The sequence below is a fragment of the Gymnoscopelus microlampas genome, assembly GCF_963454915.1.
Source record: "Gymnoscopelus microlampas genome assembly, chromosome: 21".
Lineage (NCBI taxonomy): Eukaryota > Metazoa > Chordata > Actinopteri > Myctophiformes > Myctophidae > Gymnoscopelus > Gymnoscopelus microlampas.
Genome location: NC_139958.1, coordinates 12,357,112 through 12,366,243, shown reverse-complemented (window position 1 = coordinate 12,366,243; position 9,132 = coordinate 12,357,112).

Below are 9,132 nucleotides of genomic sequence, written 5' to 3'. Positions count from 1 at the left end.
CTATTACCTACGCAGCTGCATTGTCTGACGGAAGCCAAACCAAAAAAGGTTTTACTCTTAAAGTAACAATAAAAACACAACCTTGAATTATGGTCCATAGTGTGTTTTGTTTCTCTAAAACTAACCAACACCTCATGCCAACAGCAGCAGAAATCATACATCCCATTTAACCACTCAGGCCAGGAGTCTTCAATGTTTTTCAGCCCAAGGACCCCCTAGCTGAGAAAGAGATGAAGCAGGGACCCCCCCACTACATATTGTATAAAATTGTGCAGATGAAACTTTTTCATCGATGGCTTCATAGACTAGTTTGACAGCACAATCATGTTGGATTCATGTTAACCACTTAAACCGTCAATACTTTTTTCCCTTCCCACCAAACCTCTTTGCCAAAAATAGCAGATCTACAAGCGCAAAACGCCTCGCAGCGCAAGGTGTTGTGAGCTTGTAGAATTTGTAGAACCTAGAGCTTATACAACCTTCCAATTACCAAGCGGCCACTGAACCTCCTGAGCCACTGCCGCCCTCTTTTAAACATCACCATACGCAATTTTTTTGACAATTTTTTACCAATAATTACATGCCCAAATTCCCAAAATAGGGATGCCAGGTTGAAACTAAGTTCACAAACCAAATACTATCATTGGCAGGTCACCACAAAACATACTTTCTATGTAATGTAATACAATGTATTACTTATATCTCATGGCAATACATATGTATGTAAGAATAGAACATTAGATCACTTTTTTTTAACCGTATGGGGAATTGTTCAGGATTGTTGTGGTCGTGTGAATGTCTACACATATCAGTGTTCCAGCCAATAACTGTGGGGAGATATTGGATCAAAGTCAACATGATCCTGGCTGCTCCAAGCATTATCCTCATAGTAGGAGAATTTGATCACTTTTGTAAATAAGCCAATATCTGTCACATGTGTTTCTGGTGTGTCAAAATAGTTTACAGTTACTGATGAGAAGCACTGGACAAGAAAGTAATAGGCTACGGAAGAACCATAAAAGGGCATATTAAAAATCGTTTTACATAGTAAATTGTCGCTGTCGGGCAAAAAACAGCTCAATCTCAATTCAAAACTTCTTAATTTTTTTTTTTATAAATCAGGGCTATTGAACCCTTTACTTCTGTGTGTGGGTTTTACAAATATTGAACCAATGATAAGTATTAAAGAGTGCTTCTGACTAAACCTCCTAACTCCATTGGATCCTCAAGATACAGTAGTTGTTTTTTTCCATCATTGATTAGAATGACGAAGTCAGAAAATCTCCACATGAATGGTCAAAGACCTCCCAACTCCTCTTGAGCTGTATTAGGGTATTTGGGGAGCTGTAAGTGATGATAATATAAGGACACATTCAAGTATCTGACAATGTATAAAGTCACCATACCAACTTTGATGAAGAAGCCTTGTGTTGTTCTAAAAACTTTTTTTTTTTTTTACTTCCTGAAAAGTTCATATTTTGGACATAGCTGGTTTCTGCCCGACAGCAGAGAAATATAGTCATTGATGGTCAAAATGAGGCAAGAGTGTTTTTTTTGTTGTTGTTTTTTTAAGTGTCTGAAAATCCTATGCCTACTGTTTGTCGTTTCAAAACATTAACTCGGTTTTCAACACGCTTTTGTGAGATTTCAACACCCCGCAGGATCTGTTATAAAAGAATCCTTGAAGTCCGTTTATGCGCGGAACCATTATTGTTTGGATTTCCACAAAGGCCTCCAAGTGATTAGGTAGTTATTGTACTGACACACAGTAAAATCCTCAGTGTTCATGTATCCATTTGTAACTCAGTGTACCTTGCACAGGTCCATTTGGTTCCATTTGTACACTCTTGAGTTAAATGAACACTGATTTTACTGTGTGTGTGCGTGTCTGCTCGTGTGTGTCTGCTCGTGTGTGTGTACTGTACGTGTGTGTGTGTGTGTGTGTGTGTGTGTGTGTGTGTGTGTGTGTGTGTGTGTGTGTGTGTGTGTGTGTGTGTGTGTGTGTGTGTGTGTGTGTGTGTGCGTGCGTGCGTGCGTGCGTGCGTGCGTGCGTGCGTGCGTGCGTGCGTGCGTGCGTGCGTGCGTGCGTGCGTGCGTGCGTGCGTGCGTGCGTGCGTGCGTGCGTGCGTGCGTGCGTGCGTGCGGGCGGGCGGGCGTGCGGGCGGGCGGGCGTGCGTGCGGGTGTGCGTGCGTGCGGGTGTGCGTGCGTGCGTGCGTGCGTGTGCGAGCGTGTGTGGGGGTGTGTGTGTGTGTGTGTGTGTGTGTGGACGGCGGGGTGACCGGGTTGGGGGGGTTGCCGATAGGGGTGGGGACAGTGTTAGGCCTTGGGAGTACAGGATATCCTCTTTGTCTGGTCAGCATGGAATACGTACAGACCAGAGATCTGTGTGCATCACGTCTACCGACCGTAGACGCTGCTTTGAAAGTGAATCAGCAAAAAATATGTTCTGCCACTTCTTTGTGACAAAAGCTAAAGGACAGTTGTAGTTACATCTAAGTGTGTGTTATGATTATATGATTGCTTGACCCAATAAATACATTTGTTGATTCACTCTCATCCACGTAAGCACATACTGATACACTTGACGCCATGACCATTAACTGCTTTATCACATAGACTGACGCCTGTGCACAATGATACCAGATGCATCTGTTGTGTCTCAAATCTTCTGGTCACGTCATGTGTGTCCAGTACTGTATATATATTCTCTGTGTGTGTAATAAACTTCAGAACTTGTTGTGTGATACGTACTGCCTGGTGTCATCTTGTTCTCAGAGCTCGCCACTCAAACTGAACCATCACTCACCACCGTTAGTTAGAGGGAGACTCTTAGGGAGAGTCAACTAAATTCACAACATATAGGGACATTAATCATCTATATCTATATATCTATAAATTCACAGAATCTCTCTGTGTGTGTGTCTGTGTCCCCCACATATCTCTCACATCATTGCTGTTGGGCAGAAACCTCCATATTTGAACTTTTGTGTTTTTTCGTTAATTAACGCCCTACTTGATCATACTATGACTATATGTTTGGTTGCTACTATATATGTCTATTAAATTAATTCAAGGACCTTTTACACAAAAGTATTATAAATATAACTGTGCTGTTTTACATTCTTTTGCCTAATAAAAATTTCAATCAATCAAACAAACTACAGCGTCACACGAAAGAGCTGCTACTTTTGCTGTTTTTTAATTTGAATCCTGAAAAGTAACAGTTTTGGGACGATATACCGATTGACTTCAAACTTGGCATGTGTATCGCTGTGTGGACCCGAGGGAGTGGAGTGCAGAGCAGAGCAGAGCGGGAAGCCGGTCGGATCAGTGGCTGTCTGGAAACGAAAATCCACAAATCTCTGTGGATCGGTTTGTCTGTGTGTCTGTGTGTCTGTGTGACTGTGTGTCTGTCTGTCTGTCTGTGTCTGTCTGTCTGTCTGTCTGTCTGTCTGTCTGTCTGTCTGTCTGTCTGTCTGTCTGTCTGTCTGTCGGTGTCCCTTTCTGCCCGTTGTATGATCCCTGATGTAATCAATATGACGTCATAGTCTGGCCTCCAACACTATACCAATACTGATACCAACTAAGTAATGATAATGGGTATTGTACTGCACTTACTACCCTGACAGTGTGTATACACGTTATAACCAGAGGAGCATTTGTTCTCAACGGCAGTGATGGAAGAAGTACTCACACATTTTACTTAAAGGTAGGGTAAGTGATATTTTTGGGTTAAAACAAAAAGTATTTTTTTTAAAGGTTAAAGCACTATATTCTGATAGTAATCATTGCTATAGAGTGTTTGTTCAGTAACAGGAGTCTCCCCGTCTCTCCAGCTCTTTAATAAACAGAAAATACATTTTCTGGTAGGTGTCAAAATCTCAGCCAATCAGGAGAAAGTACCAATTTTTAAGCTTCATTTTTATAGTGTTTCAGTTCTAATTTTGCCTGCTCATTTCTTAGTGTCATCACTTCCAATTCCACTTGTTTAATCTGTATCCCGATTGAGTTCTCTATCCTGATTGGATAAAATTGGAAATGAAACTGAAACTGAAACGAAAATGCATTTTCTGTTTTATAAAGAGCTGGAGAGACATGGAGACTCCTTATATGGACAGGACACTCTATAGTAACGAGCACTATCAGAACATAGACCCATTTTGCAATTATTTGAATAATTGCAAATCACTTACCCTACCTTTAAGTAAAAGCATCAATACTGCAATGCAGATGTACTCTGTTACAAGTAGAAGTCCCGTGTTCAAAATGCACTTGAGTAAAAGTGCAAAAGTTTCGGCATCAAAATATACTTTAAGTACCAAAAGCAAAAGTACTCATCGTGCAGAATGTCCCATTTCACAAGTTCAAAATGTATTAAAAAATCTTTTGAAAATAGCAGATCTACAAGCTCACAATGCAACACATTGTGAGCTTGTAGATCTGCTAATTTCAAATGGACAAAATATATAGAGAGCTGAAGTGGTTAGTGTGTTTTTTGTAATAATAATTGAAATCTACAAAGTATCTAGTAACTAAAGTGTTCAAAGAATTGTAGTGGAGAAAAAGCACAATATTTGCCTCTGAGATGTAGTGGAGTAGAAGTAAAAGTATTGAAAATTGGGAATACTCCAGTAAAGTAAAAAATCCAAAAAATTGTAAAATACAGTAGCCTACTTGAGTACATGTTCTTTAGTTACTTTACACCACTGCTCAACGGGCATAGTTCCCAACAGGCATCGCCATAGTAGAACTAATGACCTAGTAAGTCTATATAAACTCTACAGAACGTTGCTATCAAATAACAATCCCACACAGACACTAAAGCCTGAGCTCACATCTATACTCCAGTGTGCACAGAGACTGACGCACAACACGAGTATATTAAAGTATCACATATCTAAAACCTCCAGAGAGTGGTAAACACAACCAGTTCTGCTGTCTATGTTTGTGCCTTCACATTCCTTTATTTCTGTCGAGGACAGACGAACAGCCAAAGAAGCTAAAACACAACACTGGATCTAAACGGACATTTTGACAGCTATAGAGGGCATGATATGCTGAAACACAGTGCTGGATGGAAGGAGTCAGGTTTAGGTTGGTTTCTAACAGTTACTTCACAGTAATATCCTCAGTATTACTTCAATTAAAAATGGAACCTGAGGAGTTAAATCAAAGGATTTTACTGTCTTGGTGTATGAAGACCACATATCAGTACTCTATCTTGGACTGTCTCAGCATCAACCTCTGAAGACAGTGAAGATGTTTATCATGGCCACAACACCCTATAGTCAACAACGCACGCACGCACACACACATAAAGTATGCATACAGTACGCAAACATCAACATGCACATTCATGCACGCTAAGGTGGGAAAAGAAACCAAACCACATGACATACACACTTAAGGCTATTGTGTCCAGACAATAAACAAGCAGTATGTGGTAGAGAAACTCCAGTCCAATATGCTTGTAAGCAACACCAATATTTACTCTATGGGAGGTCCTCTGGCTATAGCCCACCTCTCCCTGTGTATACGTCTTTATGTGTTTTCTGCTTTCTCAAGACTCTTATTCTCATAAACCTTCTTTACTTATTGTTCTGAATGTAATGTCATTCACTATTCTTCATTTGAACATTCACACAGGTGTATCTGTGATATTCTTTAAGATAACATAGGTGTAAAATAGCTTTATGTTCTGATAGTACTCATTGCTATAGAGTGTTTGTTCAGTAACAGGAGTCTCACTGTCTCTCCAGCACTTTGAAGAACAGAAAATACATTTTCAGGTCAGGATACCAATTTCACCCAATCATGAAAATAGTAGAACTCATACCGGATACAGGATGAAGTGATGAAACAAAAACAATGAGGAGACACATTTTGAAGTGGAACACTATAACATTTAAGCTGATAAATGGGTTCTCTCTCCTGATTGGATGAAATTGGTGACCCATCTGAAAAATAATTTTCTGTTTACTAAAGAGCTGGAGAGGCGGGGAGACCCCTGTTACTGAACAAACCCTCTATAGCAATGATTACTATCACAATATAGATAATATAGAATATTTAACTTTTTAACACCAAAAAATAATAATAACTTACGCCTACAGTATCTTTAAGCCTGATTTATACTTCATTGTATGCCGGTGACACGTGCCCCAAAGTAGCAGATATACAAGCTCACAACGTTGTCACGGACTCGACGCGTTGTTAGCTTGCAGATCTGCTGTTTTTGTCACACGACACGCCATGCGATGATGACGTATTAATAAATCAGGCGTAGCATTGGGGCATGGCCGCTGCTGCCTTCTGTTCATGCTCATGCCCCATTCAGGGTCATTGCTTTCTGCCCTTTGGCGAAATCTGTCAGTCCCCCTTTGACGCATGTCCGCTTCCTGTCCAAGTGGGATTTCTATTGTTCCAAAGGAGCAGACTCCAGAATCTCGGTCCCTCAGCCTTTTCCTGTTTCCTCTTTAAAAGGAAGTATTGCAATGCTTCATTCACCCCCCCATCCCCATCCCCATCCCGCCCCGCCATCTTTTCTGGGACAAATCTGGAACTCCGACGACAAAACGTCGCATGTCGGCCAAGTCCTGATTTCAAAGAATGAAGAGAGAGTTGGTTCCCTTAAGAAGAAAAAAAAGGATACCATTCCCCTCCGTCTGCACACACCCATGCATGAGCACACAAGCATGCTCTCTCTCTCTCTTTCACTCACACCTAATATATGCTCCGTTCGATGGTGTGGCACACCAAATATAGCAGATCTCCAAGATCACAAGGCGTCGCAGACACGTATCACGACATATATATCAGGCGTCACTCTCACACGCACACACATGTGCACACGCGTCCTTTTCCACATGTCTTTGTTCTTCACGGTAAGCAGGTGTGTGTCGAGCTGTGTATATAGTCACCTGCGACCCCATATCGAGGCGGTCCCATGGCATTCCAGCACGTATACACTTTTTTGTTATCAAAGTGAAAACAGTTCTTTTGTGTGCAGGGAGGGTCGCAGCGTACATTAATTCAATAGGTCCTTAACTCAACGCAAGCAATAATACAAACAGACACGGACAAAGCACTCCAAACTCTCTTCACTGGCACATTAGGTTACAAACATAAAGAGAAGTTCAAGTCATTGTGTGTGTGTGTGTGTGTGTGTGTGTGTGTGTGTGTGTGTGTGTGTGTGTGTGTGTGTGTGTGTGTGTGTGTGTGTGTGTGTGTGTGTGTGTGTGTGTGTGTGTGTGTGTGTGTGTGTGTGTGTGTGTGTGTGTGTGCGCGTGCGTGCATGCGTGCGTGCGTGTAAGTATGAGTTTGGGTAACATACATGACAAATGATCAACGGTGGCATGCATGCATGCATGGACAGATTATGGACCGGGCCAATAGGGCCAGTACCCAGGAGCCTTTGACTACCAGGCGCCCCTAAAAGATAATTGGCCCAGGGGCCTCTGTGAGTCTCTGCGTGCATGATGACAATTCTTAGTTAATATCTGGTCGAAGGAAAGGGACGACAGCTTAACTTTGCATAAACATTTGATACCAAATACTAGATTATATCCCATGAAATTAAATTTCTCTCTCCCCCAAGTTATGTTTGGGGCTTATTTGATAGTCACAGTGTAGAGAGACAGTAGGAGACTGACATGCAGCAAATGGTCAAGCTGACCGGGAATCAAATGGTGTCAGACATAGAGGCTATGTGGTACGCACCCTGACAACTCGGCTATCGAGTCGCCCTTTCCCCTTTCTCTTGCACGATTTTACACAATAAACAGAAGAAAAGCCCACATAATATGTCACATGGGTCTTACAGAGATATGTGTTACAGGGTAATACATATTGACAACTTCACATGCACAATGCACATGCTCAGTGACACAAAGTCATTACACACCACACTCCCATAAAGCTTGTGTGCTACACAACTTCTTTGAACCCATTAAGACCTTAGACCGATTCTAAAAATGTCTTAGGCAGATAAAAAAAAAAGAAATTCATGTCAAGGACCCCCAAAATTATTTGACCAGAAGCAAAGATTTGAGTTAAAAAATATATATATTCAAAGGTTCACACATTTTCAGGATCTTTCAAAAATAGCAGATCTACAAGCTCATAGCGCGCACGAAGTGACGCGCTATGAGCTTGTAAATCTATTTTTGAATAGCCAAAGTCTAAAAATCTAAAATGACAAAGATGTTTTCCCGGGTTTTAACGGTTTAAATCGAAGCTGAAGACTTTTCTTTTTGCAGTAAATGTATTCTCTTATCTTTTATACCTAATGTGTTCCTTTTGCGCTGACTTGATGCTTTGTCTTAATGTCTTAATAATGCTTAATGTTTTGTGTAAAGCACTTTGAATTGTGTTGCCATACAAGTAAACCTTCCTTGCCCTGCCTTGTGTTTAGAATGGCTTTGATTTAAACAAAATATGTATGACACAGATCTTTGGATTTGGGACTCCCTCTAGGACAGTGTACAAAGTAACTAAGTACATTTCCAATTTTCAGTACTTTTACTTCTACTCCACTATACATCTCAGAGGCAAATATTGTACTTTTACTCCACTACAATTATTTGAAAACTTTAGTTACTGGTTAGTTTGCAGATATACATTATTACATTATAAAACTCATATCAACCATTTTAGCCCTATTTTACACCTATTAGAAAATAGCCGATCTACAAGCTCACAACGCGCCGCATCGCGACGCGCTGTGAGCTTGTAGATCTGCTCTTTTCAAACATTTTAGTACTTTTACTTTTGGTACTTTAAGTACATTTTGATACCAATACTTTTGTACTTTTACTCAAGTACATTTTTTATTTAGTTTTACTTGTAACAGAGTTTATCTAAATTGCAGTATTGGTACTTTTACCTACTGTAAGTAAAACATTTGAGTACTTTTTCCACCACTGCTCTTGGATACTGGAGTGTCATTTGTAATGCTGCCCGTTTTATCTTTTAATATTTTCGCTAGAGCAAATTTCATGATAAATACAGTAGAATAGAAACATCTTCAGCCCAATAAAATGACTGCATTTTGTCAAACTTGTCTCCCAGTTGCTATTTTTCTTGATAACAGAGGGCCCACGCGTTTGGTCAGATAAAGGCAGGATATGGTT